We start from the raw sequence: 21,420 nt of genomic DNA on the forward strand, positions 1-21,420 counted from the left end.
TCGATGGACATTTAGGTTGCTTAGCTTGGGTGATTTCTACTACTCTGTCTTCCAGTTCACTTATTCGTTCCTTTGTATCATCTAATCTACTGTTTGTTTCTTCTAGTTTATTTTTTAATTTCTCTTATTGTATTCTTCAGCTCTCTTTGGTTCTTTTTTGTATTTTCTAACTCTTTGTTGAAATTCCCATTGTGCTAATTCATTCTTCTCAGTTTGGTGAATATCTTTATAATCATTAATCAAACTCTTAACCAGGTAGATTGCTTAGCTCTACTTTGCTTGGTTCTTTTTCTGAGGTTTTGTCTTGCTTCTTCATTTGGGGCATACTACTCTGTCTCCTCATTTTTCCACATTCTCTTTTGTATTTCATTGTGTTAGATTGGTTACTTTTCCCAATCTCAGAGAAGTGACCTTGTTTAGGAGACATACTATGGGGCTTAGCAGTGTGCTCTCCTCTGGTCACCAGAGCAATATGTTCTAGGGGTACTCTGTATGTGGGAACCACATAGATTGCTTAGCTCTACTTTGCTTTATTCTTTTTCTGAGATTTTCTCCTATGTGGGCTTCATCAGCCCTTGTACTGTAGCATGGTCAACTACTGTGGTGTGGGGGTAAGTGGGCCTGGTCCGTGGCCTGGCTGGTTGCTAGGCTGTTCTTCATGTGGTGGCTGTGGACCACTGGAGGGCAGGACTGCATCCCTCGTGCTAACAGGCTAAAGGGAGCATCTCAAATGTGAGGTTCAGATCCCTAGCTCCTCGGGGAGAACTCCTATGATTATGATATTCCTCATTTGTGTGGACCCCAGGGTGTGGCTCCTGAGTATACCTTGTCTCTGCCTCTTTTACCTATCCTGTAGTTCCTTCTTCATGTCTTTAGCTGTGGAAAATCTTTTCTGCTTCAGGCTGTTCTCATAGAATTATAATTTTGGTGTGTCTCTGGGTGGAGGTGAGTTCAGGGTGTTCCTACTCCGCCATCTTGGCCACTTCTTCATTTTTCCCTTTTCCTGAAGAATAGTGCAAGTTGCATCAGAATAGCTCATTGTTCTTTCCTGTAGAATCTAAGAAGTCCACAGCCTTCTTTCATTCCATCACATATCTGCCTCCTTCAGTTTAAACTGGCTGTGTTCCTGATGTGGCTGATTAAATTCATGATTCACACCCATACTAATCTCCTTATCAAATGATTATTAGGCCACACTCTAAGTGTTCTTTTCAGAACACTTGCTCTAATTTTCTGCAATAGGATAGGCTGAGAATTTTCTAAATCTTTAAGTTCTGAATTCTTTTTACTTAGAAGTTTCTTCTTCAATTCATTTCTGTCTTTGGGTATTTTATTATAAGCAGTCAAAAGGAAGCAAGCCATTTCTTCAAAACTCTGCTTAGAAATCTCCTCAGCAAAATATTCAGTTACATCGCTTGCAAGTTTTGTCTTCCACGAAGTACTAGAACACAATTAAGCCAAGGTCTTTGCCAGTTTATGAAGAGGAATACCTTTCATCCATTGTCAAATAATAGGTTTTTATTTCCATCTGAAATCTCATCAGAATCACTTTGTAATCCCTATTTCTATCAACATTCTGTGTATGATTATTTATGTATTCTCTGAGAAGATGGAAGCTATCGCTATATCTCTCTTCTGCCTGAGCTCTCACCAAAATCACCTTGAACAGCCCCTTCATGGCAATATCATTTTTTTCTAGCATGCACCTCAAAACTCTTTCAACTTCTACTCACTACCCAGTCCTAAAGCTGCTTTCACATTTTTAGGTATTTGTTACAACATTACCCCACTTCTCAGTATCAACTTCTGTATTTGTCAGTTCTGGCTGCTATTTCAGAGTACCATAGACTGGGTGGCCTAAACAATAAACATTCATTTCTTACAGTTCTGGAGGCTGGAATGTTTATGGTCAAAGTAGATTCCTGGTCTGTAGATGGCTGTCTCTTGTTATGTCCTCATATGGCCTTTCCTTGGGCAGTGCACGTGGAGAGAGAGAAAGAGCTCTGGTCTCTTCCTCTTCTTATAAGGACACTAATCTCATCTTAGGGGTCCCCAATCTCATTACCTCATCTCAGCCTAATTACCTCCCAAGGGGACCACTTCCAACTACCATCACATTGGGGATTAGGGATTCAACATTTGATTTTAGAGGGACACAGACTTTCAGTCCAGAGCACTATATCTTTATTTAAATTTATAAATTAAAGTATAAAGACTTGCATGGGGATAATATTCACAAATTCAGTTTATTAAATTAGGACATATGCTCTCATATAAATCTTTTTATGTCTAGATCCACATCCATGGCAGTTGGTTCCCCTGAGCTTTTTAAATAGATGCTTCACTCTATCCTTGCTTTCTTTATTAGGGTAAAACAAAATCCAAAGTCTTCCTTTCTTAAAGAGTACTCAGTTCTGAATTTTTAATAATTATCTTGGAGCCATCTTCCTTTTGGTGCTGATGCATAAGATTAAGTCATTTTTTCTAAGGCCTTAACTCTGATGCCCCATTACCTGTTAATTCCTTGTTGGGGACTTTCTTCTTCCTGTGTGACTCTATCATCCCATTTATTTCATTCTCCTCTGACTCCCTGGACTCCTAGGTGGGATATTGCTGTGATTCCAGCAGTCTGGGATGAAAAATCATCAACATTTCCTGAGACAGACTTTAGAGACAAGTCCTGTTTTTCACCAAAACTAGAAGAGTTACCCTAAATCACTCTGAATTAGGCTATTAGTCTTCCATCTCTACCACATTCAGCAAACTTTCCACATTCCTCAGGTAAACTCTTTTATAAAAATGAACTGGTTTGGATTATTTCTATAGTAAAAAAAATTTTTAGATTCATAACTACCTGCTTAAATTTCATAACCCCCCACCTCCACACACACACACACACACACACACACATTTTGGACTCTATTTCCAATTAAGCTGGCCAAGATCTTTGTTTTAGTTCATGATCCTTCTATCTGGCACTTTTTTCTTCTTCTATTTAATACTATTTATTTATCAATATTTGACTTGAACATTATTCTCTGAGACTTTACCCAGAATATAAAATTAATTTATCTTTCCCCAGGAAATCCTTATATATAGCTTATTGTGCTATAGAACTGATCATTATAACTTACTTGTTTTCCTGGCTAGAATGTACATTTCTGTAAGGAGAGGGGTTCATACCAAGTTTTTTTTCCCAGAACATCTAGTAAAATGCCTAAAAAGTTCTTTGGATTTTCAGTAAATATTTACTAAGAGATTGAAGAAATTCTTATGACAACAGCAAGAAGGCAAAAATAACATAATTTCTCCTTTGTCCTCATATTACTGTATGTTTATTGCATAAATTTTGTGGCATAATAGTGTGGCTTTCTCTCCTATAGACTCGCTGCTCATTGGATTAGGAACTGTTTTATCATTTGTGTATGTAGTTGTGGTTGACATATAGAAAGTGAATAAGAAGACAGCAGACCAAAACAGTCCAAAAACAGGAAAAAACTTTTGGAAATAAGATACATATAGAAAATTCTCCTTATATAGTTATATACAGAAAACTTTCTGATGAATATCTCATGATGTTATTTATCAGACAATTCTTTTTTCCATTTGTCTTTTAATATGATCCATGTATATGGAAGCATTTTTTTCATTAGTTATCAGAAGAATATTCTTAGCCTATTCTTGCCATTTGATGGCAATGGAATATTACTAAACTCTTGAATATTTGTTGAAATATTTACACAGTTAAATAGAAAATGATGGAACAAATAATCAGTGAATGAGTATCGTATGATCAACTTACAGTTAAACTATATTAAGAACCAATAGGTACTGAGCCCTCACTATGAGTTAAACACTCTGCTGCCCTTGTTACATGCACATCACAAGGTCAAGAAAAGATCCACTTGATTTCCCCTCATTAACTCTACCCTCTCCAAAGGTTTCTCTTCGCTGCATTTGACGAAGCTCCACAGACCATCTTTAATGAGTAAGATCAAATACTTTCCTCTGCTCTATCATTCATCCTTCATGCTGATCTAACTCATAAAACAAGGAAATATTAACTGGTAAGGTAGATGTGTATGTTTGTGAGTGTGAGTGTGTGTGTGTGTTAGACACATCCTTCTTCTTTCCATGTGTCAGAGTGTTTAAATAAAACTCATTCTTTAAATTTTTAAAAAAGATAAATAATATCCTGTTTAATATACTTCAGTTGCCACCTTAAACAAATCCTGAGATTACTTATTCAATTTGTCTACAATACTATCTTGGCATAAAAGTTGGGCCTTTACTCATTCATGTGAACAACTTTAGTCTGGATAAGGTAATAATAGTGGAGAAAATGAATAAAGAAGTAACCAATTTATTCAATAAATCTATTAAATTTAATGATGAATACTATAAACTCATAGGAATTGGGAAATAATTAGGAGGACACAATATTAGAATTTATCCAGAAATAAAAATAGAAACAGGCATCCCCTTTCCTCTTTCTTTATCCTCTCAGTTTAGCATTCATGAGCCTGTGACACAAGGAGAAAGAGAGTACACATTACAAATTTGGAGGTTTGTAGCTGAGTGATCCATTTGTTTTGGTTTTAACCAGTGGGCATTTTCATGGTAGTGAAGGGTATATCTATTTGTGTTTTTATTTTTTTTACTTTTTTATGCCAGACTCCTAACTTCTCTTCTAGTCCTGAGTATGTGTTCAGAAATGAAAAAAATACATTAATCTTAGAGTTGCTTTTTGCCTCCAGAGAAAGAGAAGGGTCAAATGTTAGAAGATTGTTAAGAGATTCTCACGGCCTTTAACTCAAAGGTACAAAATAGGAATTTATGCTTCCTTCTAGGTTAACTATCCAAATTTCAGGGTTTAAATAAGTCAGCTTAGTTGTAATAAAGCTTCTTAAAATATATCTCCTTTTCATTATTGCAATACAATTCTGTATCTGATTTCAATTTTTATAGTGATTTGTACTTTTATTAAAACTATATTTTATTGAAACTAGCTTTATATAAACACAAAATCTAACACAGGGGAGAACTAGAAGTTTAGTGTTTAATGATGCAATTTCAAGACATATTAATGTGAAAAAGTTTGGTCAAGTTAAACACGACACACTTAACCTCTGAATAGCTCATTAGCCTACATACTGGATCTCTGAATTGCAATGGAGAAATGATCATATACTGCTACGTAAAGTCTATCTTATCAATTATCTCAGTATGGCTTGTGCTTTAGTTTAGGACAACAAGTAAACTCAGAGCAGGCAGGACTTCTGGGGCAAATGATGATGATCAGAGCTAATTTTCCATAGTTATAGGAAATACTAGAATCCAGAAAGTTCACAGCCAAGAACACAGTTAATAATTATTGACATATATCCCATTTAGTTTAAAGTGATTAATTAAAGTCTTAAGACTGTAGAAGTTAGTGCCATCTTGATTCAGCTATTGCACATTTATCTTTCTTTCTCCTTGTTAAACATTAAAACAAAACAAAACACCAAAAGAGGATAGTGTGGCTAGGAACACTGGCTTTGGAAATTTAGACCATAGGTTGAAGCCCTGTTCCACTATTTTCTAACCCTTAAGCAAGTTATCAAACTTTCCATAAATTCTATTTCCACAGCTCTTCTATATCATCCTTGTCATCATCCCTAATAGGCTGTGTAGCACACAATCCTTGGGCCCTTTACCACATGCCTTTGATCCATCACACAGTTCAGCTCCATTTGTGGTAGAGAATTCCCACAGTTTCTACTAGTGTCTCACCTCTTGGGCCTGCTGAAACTCTCATCTTTTCTGTCTCTATGCTTTTCCTTACAAAATGAAGCTGGCTCAGATATGCTACACCAAGGGAAGACCCGAGGAATGAGGGTGGGGTGGGCCCAGGAGTAGAGATTAGCCGCTGGTGCAACTCCACCTCCCCTACTTTGGAGGTACAATTCTGTGACATATTCTACATGAGTCCTTACAGGGCCCACAGTGGGATTAGGTCCCAGTTGCCCACAGTTCAGTAAAATATCTGCAATTGTCTTTCTGCTTCCTTGTCTCATCACCTCTCCTTTCACCCTATCTCCACTGCCTTAGTCTTGCTTTTTCTCAAATAATCTACCTGTATCCAACTACTTGTCCTAGGTTCTGATAGACTTGTACTAGAGAGTTATTATCATATGGTCGTCATCACCTTCATTGCCCTGATCATCATCATCACTGTCATCATAATCATTTGGTGTTTATTGCTATGCTTCCCATATTATTATAGAAAAATGTTAATTCCTCAGAATAGGTAGAGTTTTCAGTGATTGATATATTTATTAGACACACTGGAATGCAAAATAAGAAAATAAGACAACTGTAAAAGATGTTTTGTCCCTTTGTAGTTACTTATAGTAATATTTAGTTGAATAACATTAATCAGAATTTGCATAATGCAGATTTTATAATGACTTGGTGAACTGTTATGATATTATTTTTTCTTTCCTTAATGTAACCTTACTATAATGATAAATCACATCAAATGGTTGCTATGAAAAGAATTTTTAAAAGTACGAAAATGGGCAAAGTACTTTTCAAAATACTAAAGCACATTGAGAATCACATTTTTATAAAACCAGTCAGTCTGATAATTTTTAATCTAATCAAATATTCATAAGTAGTTGAGATCAATGAAAATATTTATATACCAGAGATAATAAAATTATATGCTATTAAGTATTATATAACTTGAAATATTTATTAACTCAGATCATTCTTCCCCAGGAATATTATATGTCTAGTCAGCATATGACTTTCATTTTTATCCTCATTGCTTTAAACACATTATCAATCCAAGTTATATTTAAATTTAATCATGTTTAATAAGGGGAATTGTTTGCAAGAAGCTGTACTGTAACTTTTTAGATCATCAAAGGTTAATATTTTCAATTGAATCATTATATATGAGATACAATATATTAGAATGAAAAAACAAAGCCATATCATAATGAAAGCTTTGAAATCAGTTTTGACATATAATAAAAAGTTTGGTATATAATAAGAATATATATTCACTACTAAAGACTAAACATAAAGATCATGAATCACTTAAAATGTTGCTGCTAACTATTCAATAATTTCTCACACTGGGTTCCTGACTGTGCCACTACTAATCAGAGTCTGTGGATCAAAGTTGAATAAGATAGAATCATTTCATTTTAGGAGGTCATAATCTGTTAGGGATATAAGTAAGTACAAGGAAATTTTGTAACTTCTCTATTATATTGATTAAAAGTAAAGTATAAAAAAGTATAACTGGTGATGATCATGAAAATTTCATGAAAAGATTGCATTTGAACTGGATCATGAAAAATAAGAAGGCAGTTCCAATTGGAGGTTTTCGAGGAGGAAATTCCAAGTAATAATTGTATCAGGGATAGCCAGAATAAAAGAGAATTCCATGAATAAGACATTGTTGAGTTTGGTAGAATATGGTATGAAAAACCTAGGAAGGTCAATTGGGTCTTACTGTCATTTTACACTTACATCTTTGAAATTCACTCTTTAGTTAATAAAGAAGCCATTTGAAGATTATAGGTAGGCATCTCCTCCTTTCGTGAACATCTCCCTTTGAGATTTCTCAAGGAGTTCTCAGAAGACATTTCTTTTGTTCCTTTTCTCATCTAAACTCTCCTCTGAGGTAATCTTTTCTGGGCCCACAGTGACTATGTGTGGACGACTGTGAAATTTAAATTTCCTCTGCAGTAGTCTTTCTTGAAAAGAAGACAGCATACACAGCTACATAATATCTTCCCACAGAAGTCTAAGAGGAATCTGAAAAAATAAATAAGTTCAAAACTGACCCATTGATTTTTATTCCTAAAATGTTTTATCACTGATATTCCCCATTTCAAGAAACCACCACCACCAGTAAACACACACATGCACACACACACACACGCGCGTGCACACACACACATGCACAGTTTCTCAAGCTGAAACACAAAGGAACTATCTTAAATTACAATCTTTCTACAACCCCTGATATACCTTTCAATCTACCGACAGCTCCTCATTTCACCTCTAAAATCATCACGATCTCCTCTCTACTCTGTGTCCACTCTCACCACACTTGTCCCAGTGATCGCCCTGTCTTCTGAGCCAGAAGAAGATCCTCTTAACTGGCCTCCCTGCCTCTTGGCTCTATTAATCCATTCTTCACACCATAGCCAAAAGGATCTTTTAAAAATGTGTTGTAGCTTTTCTTATACCACTTTTATTCAGAATGCTCAGATCACACCATCTTTCTGGCTGTTCCTTAGGCTCTAGTACTCCACCCGTGGTATTTTCCTGAATACCTCTTTCTCGTGAATAAAGTTTGTGCTTGAGGATGACTTCCTGAGTAAAGCCTTACTCAATAAAATGCCCTGCCAATGATTTTTTTCTCACAAAGTTATTCTCTATTTTATTAATCATCTACCCATTGTTTTATCTTCAACATATTATTTAAACTTAGCTTAAATTATCTTTTTTACTGTATGTTTATTTGTTAATTGTCTGCCATGACCTTCCATTAGAAAACCTGGAACGTTAACCCTATGACCGCAAAAATCACATCTGTATTATTTCAATGCAATATCTCCAGTGCCAAAGAACCACAAAAGTATAGAATGAAAACTGCATTTTATTGGAGTAGCCCAACATCAGTACCATCTCAGGCAAACACGAGTCATGAACTTCAGAGAGAAAGATTGATTATAGCATAGTGTTCATTTATATTGGCCAAATGTCTATAACGATTACCTAGCACAAAAAAGGCATTCCTTATTTATGGAAGAGTTGAATAGCCTATGTTAGAGAAAAAAAGATCCAGAGATAATTGATCTCCCACAGCAACTATGTGGTGCATTAAAATTCAAGATATTCCTGCGTGTTCTCAGAGAGCAAATGTAGATGGCAGCTGAATGTTGAGAGTCAGTGGGTATAACCGAATGGCTTCCAATGTAAGGGTCAAAGTCATCCTATAACATGTCATAAAGTAAACAACATGAACTATGGCTTCAGGCAAAACCATGGACATTGATGAGGAAGCCAGGGAGAACTCTAAGGACAGCACAAAGACCAAAGCTCTAATTTTAGGCTCCTTTGCCACTCTCAATGAAGAAACAATAAGGTTTCCCTTAAACATGTGTTTTAGAAAGACAGAGGTAAGCATTTGTCATAATGAAAAGAATATATTAAAATATCTAACCCCAAATAGCTATGTGACTTTCTGGATAAAATGTCTTAGTGGAATAATGATGACAATTTCATGAAAATCATCATGGAAAGTAAATGCTTTATCGTATATAAAATGCCAGCAAATGTATCCCTTGTCTTTGCATCTAATAAATATTTAATACGTTCTACAGATTTTGTCAGAAAAAGAGTACAGTACAATCTTTCTGTCAAAAGTCATCCAAGAGCATATACCGTGGCATTAACTCTTCCTTGGCTTCAATTAGAAATAAAACCAGTCATTAAGCATTAAAACCATTCACTTGGCTTAATTGCTGTACTTACATGATTTCTCATTATGTTTGACTGTCTAGAGACATTTGCTGATGGAAAAGGACTTTCCTCTTTATTTCTGTTCATCACCTGCTCTGAAACTAATTTGGATTCACAGAAAAAATTGGCAGTTTTTAGAGCCTGATTTCCACCGTGTAGTTTGCAAGATTGTAATGAAATGAATTTCCAAAAAACGTATAAAATTGAACATTCCCATAACTCTAGACTAGTCTAAGGAATGAAGGGCAAGGTTGTGGTTTACTTGCCCTAAACATATTTTATAATTTTTTAGTCTCTGGCTTTAAAATTGGGCAATTATTGATAGCCTTTCTAATTTGAGAAGGTTTCAGTTACTTTATATTTCACTTATATATATATATATTTTTTTTAATTTTTTTTAATTTTATTTTTTATTTTTGTGGTACGCGGGCCTCTCACTGTTGTGGCCTCTCCCGTTGCGGAGCACAGGCTCCGGACACGGAGGCTCAGCGGCCATGGCTCATGGGCCTATCCGCTCCGTGGCATGTGGGATCTTCCCAGACCAGGCACGATCCCATGTCCCCTGCATCGGCAGGCGGACTCTCAGCCACTGCGCCACCAGGGAAGCCAATATATATATATTTTTTAATAAATTTATTTTATTTATGTATTTTTGGCTGCATCAGGTCTTCATTGCTGCACACAGGCTTTCTCGAGTTACGGTGAGCAGGGGCTACTCGTTGTTGTGGTGTGTGGGCTTCTCATTGCGGTGTCTTCTTTTGTTGCGGAGCACAGGCTCTAGGCGCGCAGGCTTCAGTAGTTGTGGAGTGTGGGCTCAGTAGTTGTGACTCGTGGGCCCTAGAGCAGAGGCTCAGTAGTTGTGGCACATGGGCTTAGTTGCTCCATGGCATGTGGGATATTCTTGGACCAGGGTTCGAACCCATGTCCCCTGCATTGGCAGGTGGATTCTTAACCACTGCACCACCAGGGGAACTCCTTTCACGTATATTTTGAAACTTTAATTTACAGTCTTATACCACACAAGTTCAGGTTTTCACATCTCATACCAAAAAGTGACATTGCAGTATAATTAGAAAATTGAGCACCCATGGATTCTCATTTTTGTTTCTTATTATATGTATCTTTTTTGATATCTCAATTATATTTATACTCAAATCTAATTTGAGTATAAATCTGTTTTGCTAAGGAACAGCAAGACTTAAACTATCCTAACAGTTAATATGAAAGATGTCCAAAACCTCTTTTGTGGAATATGAATTTATGTTGAAAATACCAATAGAGAGGCTGTTCAAGGAGGGAAAGAAAAGCTAACTTTTGGATGAGTAGGCAAATCAGTGAGTCTACCTTGAGCCTTAAAGTTAGTATCAAGCTTTTTGATACTATTGGAAAAGGAGTCTCTTAAGAGAAAATAACCTCTATCCCCTCCTCTCAGGGATAAGAATTGCAAGCATAGGGATGATTGTCAAGTGAGACAGTGATTGTTAAAGTGATGTTGGAAATGTGTGGCTGCTATTCTGTGGGACATAAAACTAGTCTCTGGAGAGATGACAATACTTGAAATTTCTTAAAGCATCATTCCATTTCATATACTCTATGGAATGAATGTATTTAAGATTTTGTTTTTCTGGAAGCCTTCATAAAATCTTTACCTTTTGTACTGAGCCATCGTAGATCAACTTGCTTATCATAAAGGATTGATCCATGCGGTGAGAGCAAGGGCAACAAGTTCTCAGAGAAAGACTGGGCATTGAAAATAATATAATTCAAGAACTGGACAATATAAAATGATTTTTAGGAGAAGTAGAGTAATACCAGTGAGAGGAGCATAAGAAGATGGGATAAAGAAAAATTTATTGAGTTCCAGTTAAGTACTACACTGGTTCTATGAACCCTAGACACTTTATTATTTAATCCTTGAAATAATCCATGCATATTTTTAACCAAAGATTGCAGAACTTGATTGAAATTTACTCAACTAGACATTAGTGCAGCTAGAATTTTATCCTAGATTTGTCTGACTCCAGTTTCCATTCTCTTTCTAATATATAACACTAACTCTGACAACAACAATCACACATGATCAGGAAACAAGTAATAAATTTGAAGTAAAATAATATTATTCAGCCATGCAAGAATGTGATATAAAAATAATAGGAGACTTTCTGGAATCAGTGGTTATTTAACAATACATTTTGTTCCAGGAGGGCTAAAAGATTATTGATTAAACTTAATTAGGAAATACTTTGAGTATAAATCTCTGACAGATAACGATCATTTTTTTTCCCCAGAAAAGTCTTTAGAGGGTTGCTGTTAGCAATTCCTTGTGAGCCTTCAAGGAACAGTCTTTTGAATTTTTTGAGATTTTTTTTTCAGTTCTTATATTTCTGGGGCATTAATAAGTGGCATTAATATGCTGATGTTCAAAATTCAGAACATTGGACATTTGGCAGAAATTTTTTTTATTTAAAATAAGTTGAAACCACAAACTTTATACAGCAAATTGAATAGAATCAATAGAATTACCTGAAATGATTCATACATATCTATCCATGTCTTTGTCCTTACAAGGTCTCCTCTGTAGTAGAACAAGCCATTTCCTTAAATGGATTTTAATCCAAACTGACTAATGCACGCAGTTAACAAATGTAGCAGCTCTGACCTAAACACATATTAACTCCAATGTGACCAAAACAACTGGGCAGACTGAGATATTAACAAACAGTTATCAAAAGAAAGAAAACTTGACTGCATGGCCTGAGGTTACATTTCAATGATGTATGTAAACTAGGTCATGAAGTTAAAAAATCATAAATTCAGCAGTTTTAGAAGTACCGAAAGAGTAACTCATTTTTAGTTGCCAAATGAATGTTATCAGCTCTGGCTGGCTCATTGTCCGTGTGAAATGTTTTGAATCATTCTATGAAGTTAGAAGCATCACAGATAGATAACATTGATTTAAATATTACCACACGACTATACAAACCTGCTTATAGGTTTGCATTTTTCATTTTAAAACAAATATTGCCATACTCCTTCATAAAAGGATATAGTACTTGTTGTATAATAAAACTACAGGAATGAGAGTGAGCTAGCTATAGTCACTAGAGTTACCCAGTTACCATCAATGTTTCATAGGTTTCTTTCATGCAAATTATCAACACAACAAAACGAAATCACTTTAGTATGTGAACCTCATCATAGAAAGTCATTTAGAAGGAAATATCATCAACAAAGAAAGGAAATGGCATTTGAATGATGCTGCTTCATGGAATGTAACAAATATAAAATACAAGAAATGTCTTCACTTTTGGAGCAAACTATAAACACAAACAGAGCATGAAAAAAAAACAACCTTGAACAATTCAGTAAATATGAAGTTAAAACACGACAATTCTTAGAGTACCTAGATTGAACTGTGTCTAAGTCGAGGAAAGAAACAACTTATCCCCAAGGCTAACGGTAATAATTTTGGTGGAAAAAGCTTTCATATGCCACAGTCAAAAACTGGAAAGTAAAGAGAATAAGGAGTAAATAGGAGGAAAACATAGATGACGAAAGTTCTAACACTTTTTAGATTTTCTCATTAAAAATATTTGGGGGGGGGGGGTGTTCCATGTTTAGAGGTTTCAGCACAAAGTAAAGGAAAATAATTGTTATGAAATTATAATCACTAATATTGAAGAATAAGTGAGAAATCTCCTCCTCCAAACCTTTTTTAAAAAAGGTATTAGACCACATGTCATTTGATATCCACAATCATTGACTCCCAACATCACAAAAGTAATTAAAACCTTGGCAATAAAAAATTTACGTTTAAAAGTCAAGGGTCTTTTTATTCGCCATATCTTTCTATCCCACTAGTTTTGATGTGTATATATCCACTTTAGTCACTGCAGGAAAGAATACCTGACTTTTTATTTTTGACAAATCAATTAAATGTTCTAATCACTTTTATCTGCAAACGTTATATACATTTTTATGAAATACGCAAAAACAAAGCAAAACAACCCTATGGAGTTTTCCTAGCAAACTAGCTTATTATTTTGGAGTCATGTGAAGAACCTTTTTCTATAATTTGCTTCAAATAATAAACTCATTTTCTTTAAAGTGCACAAACAATGAAAGGAACAAAGTCTTTGGAGTTGAATAGACCAGGGTTTGATTCTGACTCTGCCTATTTTCAACTATGAGACCTGGGCAGAATAAGAGCCTTAAGTTACTTTACTTTCTGTGATATCAGAATAACAATAGATACCTTTCAGTTTTTGTCATCCTGAAAAAATAATCAGTTGGCTTTCTATATTTTATGATCTGTGACATGATCACAAGAAGTCGGGGAGAAATTCTGAATATCTCAGTGTTGACTTGGTAGCTGTAGTTCATAGACTGGCTTATGTGTAAATTAGTAAGAGAGTCATCACCAGAGGTGTGGAATCATTTTCACTTGTGTAGGAAGCATGTACCCATTGTTTAAATATCCTCAAAATTATTGTTTTGGTGTTTCTGCAGTGAAAGTTCTTTGACGACTTATCTTTATTTTTTCTACCACATAATAATTTGGCTTAGGTTTAGTTATTTATTTATCTGTTTTTAAGTTTATTTAAAAAAATTTGACACAGTTGTAAGATCATCATTTCAAATTTATTTGCATGTGATTCAGTAAAATGATTTATAACTATTAAATTTTTCTCTATGCTTTTGGGTGATTTTTCATTTATAATTTTGTATATTTGTGTTTTTAATTTTTTTCTGAATGTATTAACTTCTGATATTTTTTTCAAAAAATCAGCTCCTATCTATTCATCAGTGTTCCTATTTATCAGAAAAATGTGATCTTTTTATATTATTGTTTTCTAGTCGTTTAATTGCAAAATTTTCTTTATTAATTAATGCTTTTTATTTATTTTTTGTTATTCTGTTTTTTTGTAATTCTGTCAGCAATAATGTTCAATTTCCCTTCCTTCCTTCCTTCTTCTCTCTCCCTTTCTTTCCTTCCTTTTCCATTGATTTGTTAATTCTTTGGTTCGCTTTTCTTTCTTTTGTTGATTCTTTCATTATTTCTTCTTTTTATCTTAGAATATGAGTTTTTTTTTAATATTCCTTATTTTATTGCTTAATGATCAAGGAATTTGGTTTGTACTATTCCTATTTGGGGATATAGTGAGATTTTCTATGTGAAAATAATGCATGATTATTGTGTGTGTGTGTATGTGTGAGAGAGAGCATGAATGTGTCCATATGTATGTAAGTGCTTGTGTGTACGTGTGTGTGTGCATTGAGCTGTGTCATAATCCTATACATCTTTTCTTTTATATACTACATCTTTCAAGGGTTAAGATATGAACATTTTTTACTGCTATACTGTGTTTATTTCAGTACATTATTATATTTTGTGAGATTTTGTTTTACGTGGTTTGACAAAATATTAGTGATAGTATAATGGTGAATTGCAGATCATTTTCTTTTCAGCATTATAATGTAATTTCTTTACATTATTTAATGCTTTCAACCTCTGATAACATTATCAGGCATTCATTTCAAAAGTAGCATATTTTCTTTGAATTTGCCTACTTTGCCATTGTTCATCACTTAACTTCCAACATTTATTTATTTATTGCTCTAAATTTATTTATCTTCTATAACCATCCACAGTTGACAGATCAAGATTTTATATATAGAAAGAGAGAAAGGGAAAGAAACTATTATGTATATAGATTATATTTAATACAAAATTGATAGATTTAGAATATAAATGTGTATGTGTATATATATATGGAATAAGTAGTTATGATAGTATTTAAAAACTGTTTTAAGACTTCCAATTTATAAAATGAATATATATATATATGTGTACACATTGGGAAATATGAAAACTTTGACTCTCAATCAAGAAATAATGAAAATATAATTTAAAATTCTCAGAGTGCAATGAAAGAATATAATAATATATATTTATTCTCTCAATAACTGTGAAAATTGATTAAATGATAATACAGTGACTGTGAATGAAGTTCTCTGTAAATGTGTGAGGTCCCTCCCTTGGGTGCACATCCCTTCTCAGCGTTCCTCTTCTGTCCCTGTAGGGTGAGCAGGAGGTCAGACTAGCTTGCAGTAATACCCTATTATTTCACATTTTTTATGGTGATTTAGTGTATATTTGTCTCTCCTGAGCTGCCTCTGTGTACAGCTGCTGGGATGCATGCTATTTCTTTCTTCTCTTCCCTTTTTTGTCCTGTCCTGGAGATCAATGCCAAGGGAATATATATGTATATAGTACAATACATTTGGGATTGTAGACAATAAAGATAGCATCTCTATGCTTTCTCCTTTTCTCTCCTGCACCTCAACTCCTGCTGCTCTGTGCTCTGGAACTTGGATACTGGGAGCTGTGCTTTTACATCCCTGACCCTTTTCGATCTGATATATTAATGCATTTTGAAGATTATGAACATCGTGGAGATGTAACTTCTAATTTAATTGAAGAAAGTTCACCTCCATTTTTATTTATTTATTTATATTTTTTCTCCACTTTAATATCCTCTTCAAAAAAAATCTGCAGAATTCATAAATTGAGTAACATATACAGTGATGACTGAGTGTCACAAGGAATTTGTCCTTTGATTACCTATACACCAAATTTCGTGCCATTACTGTTAGCCCAAATATTCCATCCATGGAGCTTAGTGATCCTTACCTATAAAGTTCACAGAAAAATAGACTGACAGAAGTTGCTTCACTTTCCTACATCATGTTTTAAAAGGAGGAAAATGATTCTTTCCATATATTATAAATATGCATATGACATCAGCATTTGTGAGGAATTCTAGGCATATAACACTGAAGCATTTCAAGAGAGACCCAGGGATAAATAAAAAGTAATTTAATTTATCTCATAATTATGTTATATTACATAATTATGTTATGCCAAGTTAATTTTTAAAAAGGAAAATAATATTCAGTGCTCAAAATGTGTCAAAATCACTCTCTTCCAACTTTGTGTGCCACTACTTATTACTTACACATACTAGGTGCAAGGAATAAATATATAAATTAATAAATTGGTAACGGTGAAAATCATATTAATCTGTCACCTCAGTTTGACTGGATTAGTTGTTTTGGCATGGTGCAGACATATTCTGAGTGCCGCTTTAAATACAGGTTGCTGCAAACATAGAGGAACCAGAACCACACTTCCTAAAATTTAGTTCATTAAATACTAATTTCATTTTTTCTGTGGAATAAACTTTAAGGTCTAAAAGTTTGAGAACTTCTGGGTTAAACATCTTGTCCTTTGTCACTATTGCATCAGGGCTCTAAAAATGTAGCATAGAGTCCCAATAATGGATTCCATTTTTCCATCACTTAGTTGGGCTTTTTATTGGTCATTTGAAATTGTTCTTACTTGTTTGATCGACAATCATAAATTAAAAGAATTGTGGGAAATCTCTTTTTATTTTAGCATAAATTTATATTATTATTTCTAATTAGGTATTTATAGCCAGTGTCCTAAGTAATATTCTTTCCATGTTGTAATGAGAGAAACTTATCATACATGAGAAAGCGTATTTAATGAAAGTGCTATCATGAATTTGAAAAATTTATTATAGAGGAGATATATCATGTTATATTCTAGTGGTTAAAGCTTATATGAAATTATAAACTAGAATAAAAGTGTAAATGGCTACCGTATCATGAAGAAAGAGAGTTAATCCATAGTATACCAAGAAAAATAGCTGTTACCATTTTCTATCCTGATCCAATGGACTCGTATTTTTTTACATCTAAGTCATATTATAAATACATTTTTATAAGTAAGCATAAAGGGTAATGAAAATCATTACAATTTTTCATAAGGAGATAGGGCAGACTTCTTTGTAACAAGTAAATCCTGGCATTCAAATATCACAAGAGATGAAAGAGTACTATCTGGTGTCCCTTTAGCAACACTGAATGTTCCAGATCCTTTCACAGTATAATGTCTGATAAAGTTTTCCTGGTGAATGACTAACTGGATAAGAACACCATACTTGATATTTTCCTTAGAAATATACAACTTAATATATCATTTTGAGAAAATTCATCTGGGATATAAGCATATGAAGAGTCATAGTTTGAGATTTTAGTTTCATGATCTAGTTAATCATCATTAATATTTTTGAGTTCAACTGTTTACTGCAGTTGCCACTCATCATGTATAGGGATTTAAATTTTAAATAAAGTAGTTAAAATTAAGAATTTAGTTCCTCAGTCATAGAAACCACTTTTCAAAGGCTCTATAGCCACATGTGACTGGCAGATACCATATTCAACAGCACAAACATAAAATACTTCCATCTTGGCAGAGAGTACTATTGGATAGCATTTGTACATTGTTGTCGTCTCTTTACATGCATCTTCTGACTTGTCTAATAATTATGAAGTCTCTTCCTCTGCTAATTTTTCCCCTCTGCCATTATGGTTGCAAAATAAAGAAATCTGTGTTCTCAATTTTGTTCAAGAAAAGCTAAGAGCAAATTGGAAAGATAGTCTAGTCCTTCCAGTCTTTCATAGTATTATAACCCCAATATTATGCTAAGGGGTTTTTTTTAATAAAAATGCTGTTTTTGGAGTATGATGGAATTTTGGAGTGTTGACTTAGATTTGTGTCTTATTTGTTCCCACCTTATTTTTTGACTGTAGCTTTCTAATGTAATTATAATTTTATCTATAATAACTTTTTCTGACTTTTATTATATTGTACTTTTCTCCGATGTATTTGTTTTTAGCTCTCGAGAACAGTATCTTACTTAGGATGCTAAAAAAGTCTTGGAAGGAAATGCATGAAGGAGAATAGGAAAGTAAAAGAGAGAAAGAAGGAAACAAGAAAGAAAGAATTTTTAAACTTAGAACTCTTTCTAACAATACTGCAAATATAGGAATTTGCATAAGAATCTCACCACTCATTTTGCAACAAAGGAAAATTGTATGAAAGATGCTAAGTATTTTGCCAAAGGTCATGTATGAGATTCCTATTACTACTACAACAAATTACCTCAATTTTAGTAGATTTAAACAACACAAATTTATTTATTTATTATTCTTTAGGTCAGAAGTTCATCATGGGTCCTAATGGGCTAAAATCAAGGTCTTGACAGTTCTTTTTTCGGTCTTATAGAAGAATATGTTTCTTTGACTTTTTAAGCCTCTAGAGGTTGTAGACTAATACTCTTTTTGTCATTTTTTAGTTTTCATTTGCTGGTTCCCTTGGAGTCTGCAACATACATTTATAACAACTTTAAGTCCACTTTTTTTTGGCAGTACGCGGGCCTCTCACTGTTGTGGCCTCTCCCGTTGCGGAGCACAGGCTCCGGACACGGAGGCTCAGCGGCCATGGCTCACGGGCCCAGCTGCTCCGCGGCATGTGAGATCCTCCCGGACCGGGGCACAAACCCGTATCCCCTGCATCGGTAGGCGGACTCTCAACCATTGCGCCACCAGGGAAGCCCTAAGTCCACTTTTAAATAACACAGTACCACCTCACAGGTGGTGCATGTACCTTGTAACAGAGCATACCCAATTTCTTCTTCCAGTTTCTGATAACATTGCTGTCATTCATTTCACTCATCTATAAACTATAATTTCCAAATACATTGTTGCTATAACTATTTGAACAAATTTTTATGTTAGATCAATTAACAATAAGAAAACTAAAAGACTTTATCTTTATGAATTTGTTCTTTACCACTTTTCCTTTTTTATATAGATCCAAGTTTCTGAACTGTAGTATTTTTCTTTCACTCCTAAGAACTTTTTTAAACATTTTCTTGCAAAGTGGGTCTACTGGCAACATTTTCTCTCAATTTTTGTCAGAAAAAGTCTTTATTTCTTCTTCACTTAGGATAATTTCACTGAATCCAGAAATTTAGATTGGTGGATTTTTTTCCTTGCAATGTTTTAAATATCTTATTTGCATGGTGTCTGAACACAAGTCTAATGTAATTCTTATCCTTGCTCATTTGTAGGTAGGATGTGTGTTTTCCCCCTCTGGCTTATTTCAAGATTTTCTCCTGTCTTTGTTTTATTTGCAGTTTGAATATGACATGCCTTGGTATAGATTTGTTGTTATTTATTCTGCTCAGTTTTCTCTGAGCTTCCCTAATCTGTGGTTTCTGGTCTCTCATTAATTTTGGAAATTCCTCAGCTCAATTTTTTTTTTAAATGAAAGGTAACTGTTTATTACTGGAGAAGAGAAGAATGTCTACAAGAAAATCTAGTTTCTTTCCCCTCATGCACTACTTTGGTAATAAAGTTCCAAATATCAACCATGAAGATATTTACAAGGATAAATTTTTCTTAACATGTGACCATTTACTGTGTGGTGGACATTTTTTCATAGAAATCATATACTTAAACTAAATATAATCTTATAGTTTACAAGAAGCTTAGAACATTGTATTAACAGAAAACGAGATTATGTTTTACTGCAAAATATTATAAAAGTGATACAATTTTGTGGCTCTTAAACGATTAATTACTTGAGTTGAACAGGGAAATGAAAAACAAAAAAAAACTCAACAGAAAAATCATCAGGACACGCCTCGCTTTATGAATTTTTGTATTTGATTCGTTCTACTTTCAGGACGTCTCTAATTAGCTGATACACACAAGTGACAAGTGTAGAAGCCTGGATATCCATCAACACAAATGAAGGACTAATGTTTGTTTCCAAGGCATTATATGCTCCTGTGGCAGAACCTGGATTAATGTAGACTTTATTTTCATGCTCAAATGCTTCAAATATTTGTGTGTGTCCTGAAATAAGAATATCCACATCAAACTGCCTCTGCAACAGGGCTAAGCTGGCCATATCTCCCCATGGAATAACTTGATGTCCATGGATCAAACCAATTTTGAACTGCCCAACAGTTAACGACTTTCTGTTCTTGATAATTCAGATTCTCATTGAAGTCTCCTCTCACAATATGAACATCGCCAGCCAGAGTCTGGAGATAGTCATAACTCTCTTCGGTACAAAGGTTTCCAGTGCAGAGAGTGTGCTGAATCATTCCTGGCACCAGCAGTTTTTTGAATTTAGCTGGCAAACTGTTGCTCCAGTGTGGGATGTGCAGGTCTCCTAATACCAACACCAACATCCTGTCACTGGGCTCCGCTCAGTGACACCGCTGCCGCCACCCTCCCTTCCTCAGACGCCTCGGCATCTCAAATATTTTTCCATCCCTTTCTCTCTTCTTCTGGATTACATGTATTACATTGTTTATAATTGTATCATAGTTCTTGGATGTACTTTTTGATTTTTTTCATTTTTCTCTTGCTTTTCAGTTTGCGAAGTTTCTTTTGACATGTCTTTTTGCTCACTGACTCTTTCCTCAGTAATTTCCAATCTATTGATGAGTCCAAAGGGCACCCTTCATTTCTGTTATAAAGTTTCTGACTTCCAGCATTTAAAACTTTTTTCTTAGGGTTTTCATTTCTCTTCTTACGTTACCCATCAGTTCTTCCATGTTTTCCACTTTTCTGTTAGTTCAGCATACTAAACATAACTATTTTAAATCCCCAGTCTGATAATTCTAAAATCTCTGCTATACCTCAGTCTGGGTTCTGATGCTCACTTTGTCTATTGAACTGGTTTTTTCTATTTGTTTGTTTTTGGTTTTTCATTCATTTGTTTAGTTGTTTGCTTTTAGCATGGCTTATAATATCTTGTTGAAAGCACACATGATGTATTGGGTAAAAAGGTACTGAAGTAAACAGGCCTTTAGTGGGAGGTTTTAAGTTTATGTGGCAAGAGGTTAAACTGTGTTAATGTTTGCTATAGCTGTATGCATTAGAGGCTAATGTTTACTCTAGTGTCTTTCATTTTGTCTCCTACTTGTCTTCTTAAAAAGGGTC

General features: G+C 34.3%; 1 long non-coding RNA gene and 1 pseudogene across 3 annotated transcripts in view; one reads left to right on the top strand and one right to left on the bottom strand.

The window, feature by feature from the left end:
* The window catches only part of LOC307183813, a 187,412-nt gene that overhangs the window by 59,197 nt on the left and 106,795 nt on the right, over positions 1–21,420 (top strand). The window lies entirely within an intron of this gene.
* On the bottom strand, positions 19,807–20,738 carry LOC307184642 (vacuolar protein sorting-associated protein 29-like; annotated as a pseudogene). The gene has a single exon. The product of its transcript is annotated as a vacuolar protein sorting-associated protein 29-like (transcript).

The sequence above is a fragment of the Stenella coeruleoalba genome, assembly GCF_951394435.1.
Source record: "Stenella coeruleoalba genome assembly, chromosome: 3".
NCBI classification, from domain to species: Eukaryota; Metazoa; Chordata; class Mammalia; order Artiodactyla; family Delphinidae; genus Stenella; species Stenella coeruleoalba.